The sequence below is a fragment of the Hemicordylus capensis genome, chromosome 1 (genome assembly GCF_027244095.1).
Source record: "Hemicordylus capensis ecotype Gifberg chromosome 1, rHemCap1.1.pri, whole genome shotgun sequence".
In the NCBI taxonomy this organism is placed as follows: Eukaryota; Metazoa; Chordata; class Lepidosauria; order Squamata; family Cordylidae; genus Hemicordylus; species Hemicordylus capensis.
In genome coordinates this window covers 282,444,425-282,457,274 of record NC_069657.1, presented here as the reverse complement: position 1 = coordinate 282,457,274, position 12,850 = coordinate 282,444,425, and the positions used below count along the sequence as shown (strand labels likewise).

The 12,850-nt window shown below is 46.1% G+C and overlaps 2 long non-coding RNA genes across 4 annotated transcripts in view; one reads left to right on the top strand and one right to left on the bottom strand.

Moving 5' to 3' along the window:
* Positions 1-5,992, bottom strand: part of LOC128339899 (uncharacterized) — a 109,007-nt gene extending 103,015 nt beyond the window's left edge. Inside the window, exon 1 of one of the 2 annotated variants that reach the window (XR_008313308.1) lies at positions 5,945-5,992. This is a non-coding gene — a long non-coding RNA (uncharacterized LOC128339899). The remainder of the gene's footprint in view (positions 1-5,944) is intronic. The other variant, XR_008313307.1, reaches the window with a different exon arrangement.
* Positions 5,993-8,382: 2,390 nt separating this feature from the next.
* LOC128345887 (uncharacterized) overlaps positions 8,383-12,850 on the top strand; it is a 12,539-nt gene continuing 8,071 nt past the window's right edge. For both annotated transcript variants that reach the window (XR_008316696.1, XR_008316690.1), the window contains exons 1-2: positions 8,383-8,541; positions 12,196-12,302. This is a non-coding gene — a long non-coding RNA (uncharacterized LOC128345887). The remainder of the gene's footprint in view (positions 8,542-12,195; positions 12,303-12,850) is intronic.

Sequence of the window (12,850 nt, the reverse complement as noted above, 5' to 3'; positions counted from 1 at the left end):
TGGATATGTCAATGCAGTAGTAGGTCTACTGCAGGCTTCCCCAAACTGCGGCCCTCCAGATGTTGCTGAACTACAACTCCCAGCATCCCTAGCCACAATCTATTGTGGCTAGGGATGCTGGGAGTTGTAGTTCAGCAACATCTGGAGGGCCGCAGTTTGGGGAAGCTTGGTCTACTGCTTAGAGAGGATAGTGAAATGAAGACAGGTGGCCATGAGAAGGCAGAGTTGCCTAATGCGTATTTTACATCTGACTTCTCTTGCAAGGGAAAAATGGTGCAACCTGGTAACAGTTCCACTAGTGAAGAAAGAAGGAAAGCATGCTTCAGGATAGCTACTTTAAATGAATTTCAGTCTCCAAAGACATATGAACTACATCCCAAGGTACTGAAAGAACTTGCAGAAGTTATCTCAGACCAACTGTCTGTCATCTTTGAGAACTCCTGGATAGGGATGAGTCAGACAGGGACTTATTCATGACTCCATGTCAGCGGGCGGTGGGGTGGGGAGGAGACATCAAGTGGACTACCAGAGGGCTTTCTCCTGGGACCTGTGCTATTACAATTCTTATAATGACTTGGATGAGGAAGTAGAGGGGATGTTTGTCAGATCTGCAGACAACACAAAGCTGGGGTGGGTGGCTTAGACCTTAAAACAGAGATTCAAGATTCAAAATTATCCTGACAGGCTCAACCACTAGGCCAGAACCAGTAGATTCTATTATTCTGTGAACCTGCTTAGGCAAAGAGTATGAATGTATGCCTTATGCCATGAAGCTGTTCCAGTCACTGGAAACTTTATATTCACAAATGGAAAGTACTTCAAAAGAATATTAATTGTGAATGATTCGAGAGAGAAGGTAGTGGTTAAGTCAGAACGCAAACACTTTTTAGAAAAGCTGAAGACCTTTGAAATGGCTTTTATGGTTGTATTTTGGCATAACATCCTTCACAGATTTGACTGTGTTAACAGTCAACCAGGACTTGAGGTTGTGTCAGAGGGGAAACAATGCTTTCTTCCCTTATCACCTTTGTTCATGACACACATAACAACTTTGACAAAACTGAAGAAAATTAGCCCTCAAGTGGAAACTACATATTTGGATGGAACAGCAATAGTATGAAGACAAATCTTCTTTCCCAGATGGAACAAGTGAAGAGATAGGTCATTGAAAAGAGCCTCCTGTACCTTTAAGAGATACACAGAAGAGGGAATTTCAGCAGGTGCAGCTTGTCATTCAGGGGAAGAAAAACTGCACTTGATGAAACTGCCTCTTCTGTACATCTCTTAAAGGTACAGGAGACATATCTGATTTTCTGTATGGCAGACCTAGGAAGAGATCAGTTCAGAGTGGACATGGGCAACCTATTACCTTAGATAAACTTCAGACTGCTACACAGGAGACATGCTCCATCCTGTGCTTATACAAAAGTTGTGAATTTATCTGGTTTCCTGCAAGACTAATCCAGACTCCCCAAAATCAGGATACTCCAGAAAGCGCTTCAGAAGCTTTTGTCAGCTTCCAGTTTCTCTCTCCTCTGAACTAAAACATTTATTTCACTGCTGGATTGAGCCAAGGAGCCTTATCGAGTCCAGCATCTTGTTTCCCACAATTGCCAAGTAGATGCCTCTGGGAAGCCCACAAACAAGAGCCCCCTCTTATGCTGTCGCTCTCCCTGCAACTATTATTCAGAGGCATCATGCCTCTGGACCTGGAGGTGGCATGACTTGGAGCCAAGGAAAGACTTTGTCCCCCCATGAATCTGACTAATCCCTTTTGAAAGCCACCAAAGCTAACAGCTGTCACATCATCTTGTGGCAGCCAGTCCCACATATTGTGTGCAAAAACCCATCCTTTTATCACTCTAAATCTTCTGTCAATTCACTTCACTGGATAACCTCCTGGCTCTGGTGTTGAGAAAGATGGGGGGAAATGTTCTCCATGCCATGCATAATTTTATAAGCCTCAAACATGGCCCCCGTCACCATTTTTCCTAAACTAAAATGCCCAAACACTGTTGCCTTTCCTCATAATGAAGGTGCTCCAGGCCCTGCCCTGATCATTTTGCTTGCCTGCCTTCTTCTGCATTGATCCAGCTAGCTTCACATCGTCTACACTGATGGGCAGAGGTGCTCCACTTTTCATTCAAGGATCTTTCTCAGCCCTACCTTGAGATGCCAGCTGGGAGCTTCTCCATGCAAAGCAAGTGCTCTCCCACTGAGCTATGATCCATCTCCCAGAAAGCAAGGCATGAGAGCAAGAGTATTGTTTGTTCCCCAGCATCTGGCATACAAGTATTCTGCTCCATTGTGGAGGTTCCATAGCTATCCTGGCTGATAGGAGTGGCTTCCATAGCTTGGCTAGAACAGTTGGGAGGGGTTTTGAGCAGAGTGGCTTGGCAGAATAAGTGGGGCCTGGAGCAACCAATTGCTCTCATCTAGAAATCCAGAATAGGAAGTTGAAATGTCTTCAGAATTCTAGTGAGTCATGTGTGCCCCTTAAGAACACGTTAAAAGTTATCTTCAACATCTCTCCAACAGAGACAGTATTTTACCAAGACAAGGTACCAGGGAAAGGGACTCACTGTTCCTGATGAGAATGGCCACTTGGAACAGATGTCAAGTAAGCCTTTCAACTCACAGTTCATCTCCATTTCACCCTTTAGAAATTTCATTTAGCTTTCTTGAGCAATTTACATTTCAGTTGAATTTTTAAAGGAACCCTTTGGCACTGATTTTACAGAAGATGCTCTGCAAAGGTATTTCTCTCTCCCTCCTTCTCTCAGGGAGCAGAGGTACAGAAGACTTATATATTCTGCCACTTCAGAGACATATGTTCTGCTATCCCACCAGTTATGAAGTGATTATCAAAGTGGCACAAACAGATTTTTTTTTAACAAAGTGAAGGTGCTATTTTCTCAGGATCTGCGAGAACACACACACTTATTTTTACCAATCCAATCTGTTCTCTGGTAGCTCAATGTCCGCAGGGTTTATGAGGCCATCTTAGGTGTTGGAATTATAGCAACTTGCAGAGTGCTACCTGACATTGGAAGTTTGAACAAGGAGGGGGAGAAACCATGAGTGGGGCGGTGGTGGGAAAGAATAACAGAAGTTTCAAAGTTGTGGGAAATAATTTAAATACATTCAGAGGTTGTCCTCTTCTCCACCCTCCAGCATTTGCATTTTTATACAGACTAAGGTGGATAATACAAACACACAAGCATTAAAACTCACAAATAAAGGCTGTACAGTTGGATGAAACCCTTAGAGGTCAGTTAAAAGTAGTAGTTTTTAATCTCTTCAGCCCCAAGGCCCACCTTGAACTACAACATAGATACATACAGGCCATTTGGGGGGCACTGCCCCTATTCCCAATTTTCCCTTAATTTTTCGAAGGTTTGCAGACTTGTGACATCTCCAGGCTCTACCTCACAGATCTCAAGCTACATTGTGTATGTATCCAACCTGACAACCCTGCTTGCCATACCTCAGAATGACTGGGCCCCAAGCCTGAAGCAGGACCTCCAATGACAACCGAAGCAAAAAAAGAAGCTTTCTGTATACAGGAAAATATGGTTCTTCAGAACCCCAGATCCTAAGCCATTTAAGAGCTTTAAAGGTAAGCACCATTTCCCTGAATTGAATCCAGAAATGGATAGGCAGCTCATGTACTGTTACAGTAATGACTTCCCAGCTACAAATCTCGACAGCCTCAACTGCAGTTTCCAAATGCTTTCCAAGGGCTGCCCCATGTAGAGTGTGTTGCAATAGTCTAGAGGTAACCAGAGCATGGGTAACTGTGGCCCAGTGGTCAGACTTAAGAACAGATGCAGCTGCCATACCAACCAAAGCTCCAGAGATGAGGGAATCAACACCTTAGAACTGAAACAATATTTTTTTTACCATATTTACCCGAATAGAAAACGCCTCTGAATTTAAGGCCACTGTGGCTGGGTATTATGGGAGTTGTAGTCCAAAAACAACAGGGAGGGGAAGCAGGCCTGTGGTAAATTAAGCAGGCCTGTCATAGACAGAAAGACCAGCTGCTCTACCCTCTAAACTCAGCTATTAATACTTTACATGTCTCCCAAGTAAATTAAAGAAGCTATAGTAGGAATAGCAGTGGAACTGGGCAGTGTTCCTGCTAACAAGGATTTCCAGATGTTGACTACAACTCCTAGAATCCCCAGCTGCAATGGCTTTTGCTCGGGGATTATGGGAGTTGTAGTCAACAACATCTGGGAATCCCTGTTAGAAGGAACACTGGATCTGGGCTACAAAGCTTCAACCTCCTGTCAGAATTCTGCCTGTAGTTCTTCACTATGTAGACTTGGGTTCAGTGTCCCATGTAAGAGGGAATCCCAGATGTTGTTGACTACAGCTCCCAGAACCCCCAGTTGTAGTGGGTTTTGGCTGAGGATGCTAGGAGTTGTAGTCAATAACCTCTGGGATTTTCTGTTAGAGGAAACACTGCGTTAGGCTGGTTTGTCAAAATGAAACAGTGGTATGAAATAAGCCAATTCCTCTACAGGCTTTGGCTGAAGAGGAGAAGTGTATAGCAAACATTGTACAGAATACATTTAATCCCATTGCAACTCTTTAATCTGATTTAAATCAATTAGAGCTGCCAACACTGGTGACCCACTCCCTATTTCTGTAACCTTAACAGCAGCCTGACAAACACAAATGTTGCAGCGAAAGTCTTTTCCACTGTGTAGATCAGGCCTGCTCAACTTAGGCCCCCCCCTCCAGCTGTTTTTGGTCTACAACTCGCATAATCCTCAACCACAGTGGCCAATAGTCAGGGATTATGGGAATTGTAGGCCAACATCTGCAGGAGGCCCGAAGTTGAGCAGCCCAGGTGTAGATCAAGTGACAGGAAATGTTTCCACTGCTTAGTTTAAATACATCAGGCTACATTTTTAAATGCACTGGACCAGGGCCATGTAGAGTAGGTAAGACTAAGAACTGGGTGAATGATGAAAGGCAGCCAAATAATGCAAATACAAAAATAAGACCATACCCAACAACATGCCCCTATTTCCCCATTCACCTGAAGACTATTCTAAAATCCCTATCTTGCTCTGTCAGAAGGCTTGGGGTGGGTATCAGATAAAAAGGATGAGGTCTAGAACAATTAGTCATTCACAGAGAGCACTCCTCTAAGAAACTTTTATTGGCATTTGGGGGGGGCGGTTTGCGGTCCTATAGCAGCTTAAAGCAGGGCTTCTCAAACCTGGGTCCCCAGAGATGCTCCCATCATCCCCAGAAGCCACAGTGGCCATTGCCATGGAGGATGAGCAGAGCTGTAGTCCAACAGCATCTCTGTGGACCCAAGTGAGAACCTCAGGATGAACACCTTCACGTAGATGAATATTTCTTAAAGGGCTTTAGTCCACAAAAGCTTGGGATGTAATACACAAGCTTTCTTTCTTTCTTGGTCTTTAAGATGCTAAAGGACTCCTAGTTGCTTTTGCAGCAACAGAGTAGTAAGGCTATCCCTTGTTGGTAAATGTGATGTGTGGAGGTCCTTTGCTGACCATAAGGGCTACCAGGGCACATAAGGGAGGAAACAGGCTCTAAGGTATGCTAATTCTTTGTAATTTACAGAATGTTCTCCAAAGTCTACAGAGATATTTAAGCCTATGGCACCAAATGAGCAATAGTGTGCCTCTGCAAGCATCAGGAAAAGCATTACTGACTCGTGGTTGCTAACACATTGGGTCAAAAGTCAAAACTCCACTGTTTGCTAATTTGTCTCAAAAGAAAGATAAGAGGTGAGAAACCCAACTGAAGTACTGCCTACTATGATGGAATTATTCTTATAATACCAGTACATCTGAGAATGACTATAGAATGAAATGCTCTAGCTGCTAGAGGAAAAAAGAATTAAACCACCGTTTCCAGAAATAGTTATGGTTTGTACTGAGACAAATATACTTACCACTTCCTAATAAAGAACGCACATTCCTTCTCTTCTGTTGAACACCTCCACATTAGCTTCTTAGAAAATTTAACCACAGCTGCTACCAGCTTCGTGAAGTGAGGCATTACAAAAACCTGTATCACATGGGAGAGCCATTCTGCAATTTGCTAGCCAGGTCCAGCAAACCACTAAGACATCTATCTATCTATCTATCTATCTATCTATCTATGCAAGTGCTTGAAGAATACAGTTTTTCTTATGTTTCTTTTTAGATTGTGAGCCCTTTGGGGACAAGGATCCATCTTATTTCTTTATTATTTCTCTGTGTAAACCGCCTTGAGCCATTTTTGGGAGGGCAGTATAGAAATTGAATGAATGAATGAATGAATGAATAAAACAGATTTCCATACAATTTAAAGTTAGTGCACTTTAAAGCGTTTGACATTCTTGCTGAGGATCTGTGTGTTTCCCATATGCTGAGCACAAGATATGGCAATATCTTGTGATACGCAAGTGCTGAGCACTTCCTAAGAACTGAGCATGCTTGTGAGCCACAGCTGAGCATTTAAGGACATAAGAAAGCCCTGCTGGATCAGGCTCAAGGCCCATCTAGTCCAGCATCCTGTTTGACACAGTGGCCCACCAGATGCCTCTGGGAAGCCCACAGGCAAGAGCTGAGAACATGACCTCTCTCTTGCTGTTACTCCCCTGCAACTGGGATTGAGAGGCATACTGCCTCGGAGGCTGGAGGTGGCCTATAGCCCTCAGACTAGTAGCCATTGATAAACCTATCCTCCATGAAGTTATCTAAACCCCTCTTAAAGCCATCCAGGCTCTTGGCTGTCACCACATCTGAGGAGAAAGAGCAGGGCCCAGGTACTTACTGCTTGCTCCCACTGAACTATGACGGAGGAGGGCTAGTTTGCAGCACAAGGGCTTTACGAGGCTTTGAGTATCCTGAGTGTGAAACAATGGTCACATGTGCTCACTCAGCATATTAGAGGCCTTTGCACTGGCGCAGAGTTGCAGTGTCTGCATTACATGGATTTGGCATTTGCCATTTCTTCATGCAATGATGGCATCCTTGGCAATGAGGCCCATTAAAAACATGGGTCTCCTCATCTCAGACATCACAAGGTGGTGACATTCATCATATTGCACAGGCATGCTTTGGGTCTTCAATCTCTTACCTGTTTGCTAAAATTAATTATCTAAGTATATATAAAATCTTTCTCAAAGTAAAGGTAAAGTGTGCTGTCGAGTCCTTGTCGACTCCTGGTGACCACAGAGCCCTGTGGTTGTCTTTGGTAGGATATAGGAAGGGGTTACCATTGCCATCTCCCAAGCAATATGAGATGATGCCTTTCAGCGTCTTCCTATATCACTGCTGTCCGATATAGGTGTTTCCTACATTCTGGGAAACATACCGGCGGGGATTCGAACCGTCAACCTCTGGCTTGATAATCAAGTCATTTCCTCGCTGTGCCATTACAGTATATATAACAAGTATCATACTCATTACCAGTTTCCAGTGCATAACAGCATCTATATTATTAATTCTCCAAGACAGGCCATGCGTGGGGACGTGGTAGAAAGGGCAAGGCTGGCTGACAGAGTGTGCAAGCAGAAGCACCTGATTGGGCAGTGGGGATTCCATATGCAGATAGGGAGGAGGAGCCTGTGGCACTGTGGTGATTGGGCAATGGGGATTCCCTATGCAGATAAGGACGAGGAGCCTGTGGTGGTTAAGGTCAGTTAAAATGAAACTGTTACTGGTTGGAAGATGTTCTTGATTGTAGAAGAGAGGAATCTATCTATCTATATATAAAAGGATAGTGGGCAGGGGTCTGTGAAGAGAGGATTCATGAGGGAGGAAAAAGCCCCTTCAGGAGAAGAAGGCTGCCTGTCATGTGAATTAGATGAGGAAACGAGATGAACAAGATTTGTTAACTCAGGGAGGGAGGGAGAGAGATAGAACATGAAGTGGGGGTGGGAAGAGTGGGGAAGAGTGAGTGGAGGAGAGAGAAAGAGAAAAAGAAGGGAGGGGGAAGAGAGACAGAAGGAAGGGCAAGGGACAGGCCTGAGCCTGTCAGCAGCCAGACAGGGGAATGAGCGGCCATGGCAGCACTGGCAGCAAGGAAGGGCCCAGTCAACCACTGGTGCTGTTTGGGGCTACCGAGGCCATTGGAGGAGGGAGACAGGCAGGCAAAGAACAGGCCCGGGCCTGTCAGTGGCCTGAGGGGAACCAATGGCCATGGTAGTGGCAGCAGTGAGGAACCACTGCTGCTGTTCCTGAAGGGAGGAGCAGGGCTCGGGTGAGGGTGGGGAGGTCTCTGGGGATAAGGAGCTGCAGCCTGGCCAATAGGCGCCAGCAACGCTGCAGCCATGACCAAGAAGGGTGAGGGGGATGGAAACAACAGGATGGAGGAGGAGGAACAGGAGTGCAGCTCAGCTGAGGGTGGGGAGATCACTGAGGTGAGGGGAGCAATCAAGTACTAACACGCAGATGCTCTAGAGTGTGCAAGAGTTCCAGCATTGAAGCGGAGAGAAATAATGGCGGTGGTGAGGATGCAGAGATGGAGGGCCAGCAGGTGAAGCCCCTCCAGCCAGAAGAGGTGGGTGGACGGCGGGCAAAGCCCTACCAGCTGGGAGGAGGAGGTGGGAGGTGGCGGCGGGATGACCTGGCCCTGGCCTGCCCAATGGGAAGAGCTGTGAGGGGAGAGAGCTGCGGAGGGATAGAGTGAGTGAGCGAGCTGCGGGGGTGGGGAGAGCAAGCAAACAAGCTGCGGGGGGGAGACCGAGCAAGCTGTGGGGGGAGAGCAAGCGAGTGAGCTGTGGGGGGAGAGCAAGCGAGTGAGCTGTGGGGGGAGAGCAAGCGAGTGAGCTGTGGGGGGAGAGCAAGCGAGTGAGCTATGGGGGGAAGAGCAAACAAGCGAGAGTACTGTGGGGGGATGCCACAGGCTCAGTGCACAACTACACAGATGCTCTGTGCAGGGTCAGCTAGTTTATTATTAATATATGTAACAGAATGGTTCAGTAGTCAAGGAGACACAAGGAGGAGAGCTGGTCTTGGGGTAGTGAACTTGAATTGTCCCCTTTTCTAAGGAGGGGCTATCTTGGTTTACATTTGGAAGGGTGACCTCATGGGAGCTCTGTAAGATAGGGGCCATAGCTCAGTGGAAGAGCATCTTCATGATTGCCTGCAGAAGGTCCCAGGTTCACTCCCTGGCATCTCCAGGTAGAACTGAAAGATTCTCCTCCTGAAATCTTGGAGAGCTATTGTCAGTCAGTGTAGACAATTCTGAGCTAGATGGACTGGTATCCATCCAACTCAATGGGTGGATTCAATAAACAGCAGCTTCCGATGTCCCTAAATGCTTGTGCATTCTTTCTTGTGAAACTAGCTGGGCTGGGCGCAGATAATAGCCTACTCCCCCCCCCCGCTTCTCCCCCCTAATGCCGGCCTGATTCTCCCACCACCACCACCCTGCGCCTCTTCCCGCCCGCCAATTCCCCTGGCCAGGCCGGCCCACCACCGCCTCCTGCTCTTGACAGCTGGGTCAGGCTGCCTCCACCTGTTCCTGGTGGCCAGCACGCTGCCACCTCCTCCTCTCAGCAGCCAGCCCGCCGTCGCCTCCTCCTTCTCCCGGCAGCTGGGTCAGGCCGGGCCACCACAGCCTCCTGTTCCTCCTGCTCCTGCCAGCTGGCCGGCCTGGCCCGCCGCCATTGCGTCCCTGTTGCTATCCCCCAGGCAGCTGCTCTCACAAGAGCTGCCATACATGGGATTAGCGACGGGTATGCCTAGGAGAAATAAATGTATAGAAACTGCTGTTGCAGGTGCAGGCAGCCTTCATGGATCCTGCCAAACTAGAAATCATACAAGGCCTACAGCACCTCAATGACCTCTCCACAGACACAAATCTTGGAGTGAAGTCTTGGGTGACACTGCATAGGTGCTGCTGCAAATGGATTATTTCTCAAGCCACTATGGTAATGTAAGATGCCCCAGTAATGTGGGAAGAGCCCTGGGCATGGGCCAGACCATTCTCATGCCATCATTATTACTTAGATCAGGCATCCCCAAACTGTGGCCCTCCAGATGTTGCTGAACTACAACTCCCAGCATCCGTAGACACAATTTTTTCTGGCTGGGTATGCTGGAAGTTGTAGTTCAGCAACATCTGGAGGGCCACAGTTTGGGGATGCCTGACTTAGACTGAAGTGATGCTGGTCTGAGAAGTAAATAGAGCACGAGTTCCTCCTCCCATGCAGTCCAGGACTTCTAATGTTTCCTGTTGCACAGGAAGGAGCAGCACTGCAGCATTTCCCACCACACTGGCATAACATGAAGCTTCCATTCTTGAATCTACGGAGGAAGAATTCAATGACCCTGGCTTAGGATCCAGAAGAGCAGGCCTCAGGGGTGTAGCTAGGGGAGAGGGGGTTTGTGTTCGCCCCTCTTCCCGGCGGCCCCTCGGAGTGAGGGAGATAATGAAGAAAATAGAGAGGGGTGGAGCTGCAGACGCTCAGGAGCTGGGGCCCCCACCTTCGTTGAACCCATCCACTCAATTATAGCTACACCCCTGGCAGGCCTGGCTGCTTACCAATAGAAGAGCAGTGCTGTGTGTGTGTGTGTGTGCTTCTAACACACGCACAGTGCTAGGGTAGCCCCTGCATGAAGCATGGGCCCTCTTTTGCAAGAGCATGGCAATTTTCATCATTCTCCCTGTGCTCTGAAAGCGCTCTGTTACAGGGGAAACACATTCCACCTAAGGGAGTGGGAAGCAAAATCCCTTAAACAAAAATAGTGTTGGGGCAAAAAGGCCTTTGGGATCCTCTCAGGGCCCAGACCTTATAATGACCACTTTCTGTCCCCCATGCCACTTTGGAGGAAGAGGTCATCCAGCAGCATTGAGTCTACCACTGTGGCAAAATGTAATGTGGTACAAGCACATGGAAGGGGCTGGTCTCCCAGTCCTGTCCTAGACACGATGACAGCAGAGCAGCGATTAACAGAAGTGGGCTGCTGTGCTGGTTTCAAAGACTGGTGCTGTGATATCAGTCCTGCACATCATGAACATCAAGACAATCACTCCATCATTCACAGCTGTACTTCTTGAAGAATACAAATTCCAGTGCTGTATCTACAGATACAGTTTCCTACAGCAAAGCAATAGCTCTACTTTCAATCTCAGGTATGGCAATGGTTTTTTGCAGGAGTCCTAACTACTCAGAAAGCCTACATGGTTACAGTTTGTACATGCACAGTGTCAGTTCCAACCTTCAACTGAACGTATGTAGGCTGGAAATGGTCTTGCTACTGCAGTCCTGTTCTCACCGCCCCACCCTGTTTGGCCTATGGCTGCAATAAAAGAACTACGACTACACCGCACTGCACCGCCCCAACACACACCCATTTAATTGAACATGAACATAATGGCTTATGTGCCATTATGAACCATACAAAATGGTGTATGTGCACTATTCCGAAAAGCAATCTATAAATATTATCAATTGAAATAAAACGATTGGGGGGGATCAATCTAATTTACACCCCATGCAAACTTCATTTAATTTATCCCAGTCATTTCCTATGTGATTTTTAAAATATGACTACAGCACAATTCTTTAGAACTGAAATTGACTTAATCATAAACTGTGGAATACTTTTGAGCAAAGTGCTTTATTTCACACTTGAAGAAAAAGGAAAACACTTGCTCTCTTTGAAGTCCCTAACAAAATGTCCACTGCTTTTCAAAGTAGCTCAAGCTCATGCTTTGATGTCCGAAGGCACACAAATACCAAACAAGGCCTTGTGATACTAAGCACGTGCAATATTTTAAGGGGGTTTCTTCAACAGAAGATTTGTCCTGTGTTCTTAAATATTAAAAAGCCTGGCCTGTAAAAAGTGAGTTTCCAGTCTTGCATTCTCAGATCACTGAAAGGAAGGAAATAAGTTGCAAAGAATCAAAATACTCAGAAGAAGGACTCGGGGTGGAACTCAGTGTGGTTTTCACTGTACATTTCCTTACTGCCATAAGAGAGGGAGGTAAAACATCTATGCAAATTCTAAACAAAATTGTGACATGCATAATATCCTGTTGAAGTGCAGCAGTTTTACTGCACTTTTTGTATGCAGATTGCTGTATGTAGAGATCTCTGCACTGCCAGCAGTTTCACACCATTCCAAGCACTGTGCTGTTTCAGAAGAGAAGCAGATTTTCCTTGATTAATAACAAAAGGTTTCTTTTCTTTTCTTTTTTTTAAAGGATCAGAGCGGTTTCCCAGCCTCTCTATGCAAACCCAGCAACACAAAATGTGTCCATTAGCATTTCAAGGAGCTTCCTATTAACAGTGGCAAGAAAAGCTCCTCTCGGTGGGTAAAATCCATTTTGTCCTCTCTTGTGACATCTGTTCTAACTTTTCACGGCAGAAAGGAAACCAGATAACGCCAGAGAGCCTTTTGATTTACTGTACTGGCACTTGCAATGATGTGTCGAACTCTTAAAGCATGTAACCCTAGTGGACGTACATGACTGTGTCAATGGGAACATCTGCATATTCCCACCACATAGGGTGAATGGCAGGAATTTCAGAACTCCCCCCCCCCCTTTTTACTATCACACGTCACATTTTCATGCTTGCTTTGTCCATAGTTGGACAAAATGCACATTTTTAAAGCTGTTTGCTGCTGTGTGCATTTCTTTCCATGTATGCTATTTGCTTCTTTGTCAAAAGCTGGCTTTCACCCTTTGCGCTGTGGATAACAATATTCACACAATCAGAGGATAGATACAAAAAACATTTATCAAGTGGAAACTTCTTATGGTGTCCTTGCAGCCAGCTGATAAAGTGGTAATCTGATTCATTTTTATAATTTGGAAGAAGAAACCTATGTCATACCACCTACAAAATGTGTGGTAA